The following is a 7,500-nucleotide window of genomic DNA, read 5'->3' as shown; positions in this document are numbered from 1 at the left end:
CAGACCAATTTACAGGGCAACACAGGCTGAACATCTTTGCAGACAACGCGCCCTAAGAAAAGAGAAGCTGACTGAAAAGCAGCTTCGCTTCCAGGCACGGGCAACCATCTCAACTTCTTCCTTAGCCGACTCCTGGACAATGGGCTCTGGTCCAGCTTGCTCTTTCTTTCACCCCCGGGATGGTTTCTTAGCCCTGCGCAGACCTTGCGCCCAGCCCTTTTGAAAGAGGGCGGCTGCGGCCTGTGACTGGTTGCTGAACAACACCTGTGGGTATAAGGGCCGCCCCCAGCTCTTGCACTGCTCCTGTTGGAGTATGAAGTTCCCTTAAGAGAAGGCAAAAAGTGAAGAAAAAGGTCTAGCGTGAAGTAGTGCAAAGGGCTGCCAGCAGCCAGGCTGCAAAGTAGAAGAGGAGTAAGTGAGAAGCCTGTCTCTGCCTACGGCCACACCACCCTGAACACGCCCGATCTCGTCTGATCTCGGAAGCTAAGCAGGGTCGGGCCTGGTTAGTACTTGGATGGGAGACCGCCTGGGAATACCAGGTGCTGTAGGCTTTTGCTTTTCCTCACTTCCACCAGCAGGGGTCACTCTCCTCTATGCCATTTTTACATTCACTTTTTACACTGCACACTTGCTTCTTTTACATTCGCTTTCTCTCTTGCACTCTTTAGGCCTTGCAAAATCCTAGTATTCTCAGTCTTACCGCTATCACTCTTAGCAGCCGCAGCGGGCGTGGTGGCCACCAGCGTTGTGGCTTTTTTCTTTTAATAATAGCAGGCTTCATTTCCATAGTATCTGGGCCTCCCGCCGGGCTGGAAGCCATAGCTCGTAACCTGCAGACCAATTTACAGGGCAACACAGGCTGAACATCTTTGCAGACAACGCGCCCTAAGAAAAGAGAAGCTGACTGAAAAGCAGCTTCGCTTCCAGGCACGGGCAACCATCTCAACTTCTTCCTTAGCCGACTACTGGACAATGGGCTCTGGTCCAGCTTGCTCTTTCTTTACCCCCGGGATGGTTTCTTAGCCCTGCGCAGACCTTGCGCCCAGCCCTTTTGAAAGAGGGCGGCTGCGGCCTGTGACTGGTTGCTGAACAACACCTGTGGGTATAAGGGCCGCCCCCAGCTCTTGCACTGCTCCTGTTGGAGTATGAAGTTCCCTTAAGAGAAGGCAAAAAGTGAAGAAGAAGGTCTAGCGTGAAGTAGTGCAAAGGGCTGCCAGCAGCCAGGCTGCAAAGTAGAAGAGGAGTAAGTGAGAAGCCTGTCTCTGACTACGGCCACACCACCCTGAACATGCCCGATCTCGTCTGATCTCGGAAGCTAAGCAGGGTCGGGCCTGGTTAGTACTTGGATGGGAGACCGCCTGGGAATACCAGGTGCTGTAGGCTTTTGCTTTTCCTCACTTCCACCAGCAGGGGTCACTCTCCTCTATGCCATTTTTACATTCACTTTTTACACTGCACACTTGCTTCTTTTACATTCGCTTTCTCTCTTGCACTCTTTAGGCCTTGCAAAATCCTAGTATTCTCAGTCTTACCGCTATCACTCTTAGCAGCCGCAGCGGGCGTGGTGGCCACCAGCGTTGTGGCTTTTTACTTTTAATAATAGCAGGCTTCATTTCCATAGTATCTGGGCCTCCCGCCGGGCTGGAAGCCATAGCTAGTAACCTGCAGACCAATTTACAGGGCAACACAGGCTGAACATCTTTGCAGACAACGTGCCCTAAGAAAAGAGAAGCTGACTGAAAAGCAGCTTCGCTTCCAGGCACGGGCAACCATCTCAACTTCTTCCTTAGCCGACTCCTGGACAATGGGCTCTGGTCCAGCTTGCTCTTTCTTTCACCCCCGGGATGGTTTCTTAGCCCTGCGCAGACCTTGCGCCCAGCCCTTTTGAAAGAGGGCGGCTGCGGCCTGTGACTGGTTGCTGAACAACACCTGTGGGTATAAGGGCCGCCCCCAGCTCTTGCACTGCTCCTGTTGGAGTATGAAGTTCCCTTAAGAGAAGGCAAAAAGTGAAGAAGAAGGTCTAGCGTGAAGTAGTGCAAAGGGCTGCCAGCAGCCAGGCTGCAAAGTAGAAGAGGAGTAAGTGAGAAGCCTGTCTCTGACTACGGCCACACCACCCTGAACATGCCCGATCTCGTCTGATCTCGGAAGCTAAGCAGGGTCGGGCCTGGTTAGTACTTGGATGGGAGACCGCCTGGGAATACCAGGTGCTGTAGGCTTTTGCTTTTCCTCACTTCCACCAGCAGGGGTCACTCTCCTCTATGCCATTTTTACATTCACTTTTTACACTGCACACTTGCTTCTTTTACATTCGCTTTCTCTCTTGCACTCTTTAGGCCTTGCAAAATCCTAGTATTCTCAGTCTTACCGCTATCACTCTTAGCAGCCGCAGCGGGCGTGGTGGCCACCAGCGTTGTGGCTTTTTACTTTTAATAATAGCAGGCTTCATTTCCATAGTATCTGGGCCTCCCGCCGGGCTGGAAGCCATAGCTAGTAACCTGCAGACCAATTTACAGGGCAACACAGGCTGAACATCTTTGCAGACAACGTGCCCTAAGAAAAGAGAAGCTGACTGAAAAGCAGCTTCGCTTCCAGGCACGGGCAACCATCTCAACTTCTTCCTTAGCCGACTCCTGGACAATGGGCTCTGGTCCAGCTTGCTCTTTCTTTCACCCCCGGGATGGTTTCTTAGCCCTGCGCAGACCTTGCGCCCAGCCCTTTTGAAAGAGGGCGGCTGCGGCCTGTGACTGGTTGCTGAACAACACCTGTGGGTATAAGGGCCGCCCCCAGCTCTTGCACTGCTCCTGTTGGAGTATGAATTTCCCTTAAGAGAAGGCAAAAAGTGAAGAAAAAGGTCTAGCGTGAAGTAGTGCAAAGGGCTGCCAGCAGCCAGGCTGCAAAGTAGAAGAGGAGTAAGTGAGAAGCCTGTCTCTGCCTACGGCCACACCACCCTGAACACGCCCGATCTCGTCTGATCTCGGAAGCTAAGCAGGGTCGGGTCTGGTTAGTACTTGGATGGGAGACCGCCTGGGAATACCAGGTGCTGTAGGCTTTTGCTTTTCCTCACTTCCACCAGCAGGGGTCACTCTCCTCTATGCCATTTTTACATTCACTTTTTACACTGCACACTTGCTTCTTTTACATTCGCTTTCTCTCTTGCACTCTTTAGGCCTTGCAAAATCCTAGTATTCTCAGTCTTACCGCTATCACTCTTAGCAGCCGCAGCGGGCGTGGTGGCCACCAGCGTTGTGGCTTTTTACTTTTAATAATAGCAGGCTTCATTTCCATAGTATCTGGGCCTCCCGCCGGGCTGGAAGCCATAGCTAGTAACCTGCAGACCAATTTACAGGGCAACACAGGCTGAACATCTTTGCAGACAACGCGCCCTAAGAAAAGAGAAGCTGACTGAAAAGCAGCTTCGCTTCCAGGCACGGGCAACCATCTCAACTTCTTCCTTAGCCGACTACTGGACAATGGGCTCTGGTCCAGCTTGCTCTTTCTTTCACCCCCGGGATGGTTTCTTAGCCCTGCGCAGACCTTGCGCCCAGCCCTTTTGAAAGAGGGCGGCTGCGGCCTGTGACTGGTTGCTGAACAACACCTGTGGGTATAAGGGCCGCCCCCCAGCTCTTGCACTGCTCCTGTTGGAGTATGAAGTTCCCTTAAGAGAAGGCAAAAAGTGAAGAAGAAGGTCTAGCGTGAAGTAGTGCAAAGGGCTGCCAGCAGCCAGGCTGCAAAGTAGAAGAGGAGTAAGTGAGAGGCCTGTCTCTGCCTACGGCCACACCACCCTGAACACGCCCGATCTCGTCTGATCTCGGAAGCTAAGCAGGGTCGGGCCTGGTTAGTACTTGGATGGGAGACCGCCTGGGAATACCAGGTGCTGTAGGCTTTTGCTTTTCCTCACTTCCACCAGCAGGGGTCACTCTCCTCTATGCCATTTTTACATTCACTTTTTACACTGCACACTTGCTTCTTTTACATTCGCTTTCTCTCTTGCACTCTTTAGGCCTTGCAAAATCCTAGTATTCTCAGTCTTACCGCTATCACTCTTAGCAGCCGCAGCGGGCGTGGTGGCCACCAGCGTTGTGGCTTTTTACTTTTAATAATAGCAGGCTTTATTTCCATAGTATCTGGGCCTCCCGCCGGGCTGGAAGCCATAGCTAGTAACCTGCAGACCAATTTACAGGGCAACACAGGCTGAACATCTTTGCAGACAACGCGCCCTAATAAAAGAGAAGCTGACTGAAAAGCAGCTTCGCTTCCAGGCACGGGCAACCATCTCAACTTCTTCCTTAGCCGACTCCTGGACAATGGGCTCTGGTCCAGCTTGCTCTTTCTTTCACCCCCGGGATGGTTTCTTAGCCCTGCGCAGACCTTGCGCCCAGCCCTTTTGAAAGAGGGCGGCTGCGGCCTGTGACTGGTTGCTGAACAACACCTGTGGGTATAAGGGCCGCCCCCAGCTCTTGCACTGCTCCTGTTGGAGTATGAAGTTCCCTTAAGAGAAGGCAAAAAGTGAAGAAAAAGGTCTAGCGTGAAGTAGTGCAAAGAGCTGCCAGCAGCCAGGCTGCAAAGTAGAAGAGGAGTAAGTGAGAAGTCTGTCTCTGCCTACGGCCACACCACCCTGAACACGCCCGATCTTGTCTGATCTCGGAAGCTAAGCAGCGTCGGGCCTGGTTAGTACTTGGATGGGAGACCGCCTGGGAATACCAGGTGCTGTAGGCTTTTGCTTTTCCTCACTTCCACCAGCAGGGGTCACTCTCCTCTATGCCATTTTTACTTTCACTATTTACACTGCACACTTGCTTCTTTTACATTCGCTTTCTCTCTTGCACTCTTTAGGCCTTGCAAAATCCTAGTATTCTCAGTCTTACCGCTATCACTCTTAGCAGCCGCAGCGGGCGTGGTGGCCACCAGCGTTGTGGCTTTTTACTTTTAATAATAGCAGGCTTCATTTCCATAGTATCTGGGCCTCCCGCCGGGCTGGAAGCCATAGCTAGTAACCTGCAGACCAATTTACAGGGCAACACAGGCTGAACATCTTTGCAGACAACGTGCCCTAAGAAAAGAGAAGCTGACTGAAAAGCAGCTTCGCTTCCAGGCACGGGCAACCATCTCAACTTCTTCCTTAGCCGACTCCTGGACAATGGGCTCTGGTCCAGCTTGCTCTTTCTTTCACCCCCAGGATGGTTTCTTAGCCCTGCGCAGACCTTGCGCCCAGCCCTTTTGAAAGAGGGCGGCTGCGGCCTGTGACTGGTTGCTGAACAACACCTGTGGGTATAAGGGCCGCCCCCAGCTCTTGCACTGCTCCTGTTGGAGTATGAAGTTCCCTTAAGAGAAGGCAAAAAGTGAAGAAAAAGGTCTAGCGTGAAGTAGTGCAAAAGGCTGCCAGCAGCCAGGCTGCAAAGTAGAAGAGGAGTAAGTGAGAAGCCTGTCTCTGCCTACGGCCACACCACCCTGAACACGCCCGATCTCGTCTGATCTCGGAAGCTAAGCAGGGTCGGGCCTGGTTAGTACTTGGATGGGAGACCGCCTGGGAATACCAGGTGCTGTAGGCTTTTGCATTTCCTCACTTCCACCAGCAGGGGTCACTCTCCTCTATGCCATTTTTACATTCACTTTTTACACTGCACACTTGCTTCTTTTACATTCGCTTTCTCTCTTGCACTCTTTAGGCCTTGCAAAATCCTAGTATTCTCAGTCTTACCGCTATCACTCTTAGCAGCCGCAGCGGGCGTGGTGGCCACCAGCGTTGTGGCTTTTTTCTTTTAATAATAGCAGGCTTCATTTCCATAGTATCTGGGCCTCCCGCCGGGCTGGAAGCCATAGCTAGTAACCTGCAGACCAATTTACAGGGCAACACAGGCTGAACATCTTTGCAGACAACGCGCCCTAAGAAAAGAGAAGCTGACTGAAAAGCAGCTTCGCTTCCAGGCACGGGCAACCATCTCAACTTCTTCCTTAGCCGACTACTGGACAATGGGCTCTGGTCCAGCTTGCTCTTTCTTTCACCCCCGGGATGGTTTCTTAGCCCTGCGCAGACCTTGCGCCCAGCCCTTTTGAAAGAGGGCGGCTGCGGCCTGTGACTGGTTGCTGAACAACACCTGTGGGTATAAGGGCCGCCCCCAGCTCTTGCACTGCTCCTGTTGGAGTATGAAGTTCCCTTAAGAGAAGGCAAAAAGTGAAGAAAAAGGTCTAGCGTGAAGTAGTGCAAAGGGCTGCCAGCAGCCAGGCTGCAAAGCAGAAGAGGAGTAAGTGAGAAGCCTGTCTCCGCCTACGGCCACACCACCCTGAACACGCCCGATCTCGTCTGATCTCGTAAGCTAAGCAGGGTCGGGCCTGGTTAGTACTTGGATGGGAGACCGCCTGGGAATACCAGGTGCTGTAGGCTTTTGCTTTTCCTCACTTCCACCAGCAGGGGTCACTCTCCTCTATGCCATTTTTACATTCACTTTTTACACTGCACACTTGCTTCTTTTACATTCGCTTTCTCTCTTGCACTCTTTAGGCCTTGCAAAATCCTAGTATTCTCAGTCTTACCGCTATCACTCTTAGCAGCCGCAGCGGGCGTGGTGGCCACCAGCGTTGTGGCTTTTTACTTTTAATAATAGCAGGCTTCATTTCCATAGTATCTGGGCCTCCCGCCGGGCTGGAAGCCATAGCTAGTAACCTGCAGACCAATTTACAGGGCAACACAGGCTGAACATCTTTGCAGACAACGCGCCCTAAGAAAAGAGAAGCTGACTGAAAAGCAGCTTCGCTTCCAGGCACGGGCAACCATCTCAACTTCTTCCTTAGCCGACAACTGGACAATGGGCTCTGGTCCAGCTTGCTCTTTCTTTCACCCCCGGGATGGTTTCTTAGCCCTGCGCAGACCTTGCGCCCAGCCCTTTTGAAAGAGGGCGGCTGCGGCCTGTGACTGGTTGCTGAACAACACCTGTGGGTATAAGGGCCGCCCCCCAGCTCTTGCACTGCTCCTGTTGGAGTATGAAGTTCCCTTAAGAGAAGGCAAAAAGTGAAGAAGAAGGTCTAGCGTGAAGTAGTGCAAAGAGCTGCCAGCAGCCAGGCTGCAAAGTAGAAGAGGAGTAAGTGAGAAGCCTGTCTCTGCCTACGGCCACACCACCCTGAACACGCCCGATCTCGTCTGATCTCGGAAGCTAAGCAGGGTCGGGCCTGGTTAGTACTTGGATGGGAGACCGCCTGGGAATACCAGGTGCTGTAGGCTTTAGCTTTTCCTCACTTCCACCAGCAGGGGTCACTCTCCTCTATGCCATTTTTACATTCACTTTTTACACTGCACACTTGCTTCTTTTACATTCGCTTTCTCTCTTGCACTCTTTAGGCCTTGCAAAATCCTAGTATTCTCAGTCTTACCGCTATCACTCTTAGCAGCCGCAGCGGGCGTGGTGGCCACCAGCGTTGTGGCTTTTTACTTTTAATAATAGCAGGCTTCATTTCCATAGTATCTGGGCCTCCCGCCGGGCTGGAAGCCATAGCTAGTAACCTGCA

General features: G+C 52.3%; 9 non-coding genes across 9 annotated transcripts; all 9 read left to right on the top strand.

Moving 5' to 3' along the window:
• The first annotated feature begins 432 nt into the window (after window positions 1–432).
• Window positions 433–551, top strand: LOC142189171 (5S ribosomal RNA). Its single transcript, XR_012713360.1, has one exon. It is a non-coding gene; the product is annotated as a 5S ribosomal RNA (ribosomal RNA).
• Window positions 552–1,264: 713 nt separating this feature from the next.
• Window positions 1,265–1,383, top strand: LOC142189341 (5S ribosomal RNA). The gene has a single exon (XR_012713519.1). It is a non-coding gene; the product is annotated as a 5S ribosomal RNA (ribosomal RNA).
• Window positions 1,384–2,097: 714 nt separating this feature from the next.
• On the top strand, window positions 2,098–2,216 carry LOC142189340 (5S ribosomal RNA). Its single transcript, XR_012713518.1, has one exon. It is a non-coding gene; the product is annotated as a 5S ribosomal RNA (ribosomal RNA).
• Window positions 2,217–2,930: 714 nt separating this feature from the next.
• On the top strand, window positions 2,931–3,049 carry LOC142189262 (5S ribosomal RNA). The gene has a single exon (XR_012713445.1). It is a non-coding gene; the product is annotated as a 5S ribosomal RNA (ribosomal RNA).
• Window positions 3,050–3,764: 715 nt separating this feature from the next.
• On the top strand, window positions 3,765–3,883 carry LOC142189170 (5S ribosomal RNA). The gene has a single exon (XR_012713359.1). It is a non-coding gene; the product is annotated as a 5S ribosomal RNA (ribosomal RNA).
• Window positions 3,884–4,597: 714 nt separating this feature from the next.
• On the top strand, window positions 4,598–4,716 carry LOC142189392 (5S ribosomal RNA). Its single transcript, XR_012713567.1, has one exon. It is a non-coding gene; the product is annotated as a 5S ribosomal RNA (ribosomal RNA).
• Window positions 4,717–5,430: 714 nt separating this feature from the next.
• LOC142189169 (5S ribosomal RNA) lies at window positions 5,431–5,549 on the top strand. The gene has a single exon (XR_012713358.1). It is a non-coding gene; the product is annotated as a 5S ribosomal RNA (ribosomal RNA).
• Window positions 5,550–6,263: 714 nt separating this feature from the next.
• Window positions 6,264–6,382, top strand: LOC142189320 (5S ribosomal RNA). The gene has a single exon (XR_012713499.1). It is a non-coding gene; the product is annotated as a 5S ribosomal RNA (ribosomal RNA).
• Window positions 6,383–7,097: 715 nt separating this feature from the next.
• On the top strand, window positions 7,098–7,216 carry LOC142189168 (5S ribosomal RNA). Its single transcript, XR_012713357.1, has one exon. It is a non-coding gene; the product is annotated as a 5S ribosomal RNA (ribosomal RNA).
• Window positions 7,217–7,500: the final 284 nt, after the last annotated feature.

Source organism: Leptodactylus fuscus, unplaced genomic scaffold (genome assembly GCF_031893055.1).
Source record: "Leptodactylus fuscus isolate aLepFus1 unplaced genomic scaffold, aLepFus1.hap2 HAP2_SCAFFOLD_99, whole genome shotgun sequence".
NCBI classification, from domain to species: Eukaryota; Metazoa; Chordata; class Amphibia; order Anura; family Leptodactylidae; genus Leptodactylus; species Leptodactylus fuscus.
This window is presented reverse-complemented; position numbering and strand designations above follow the sequence as displayed.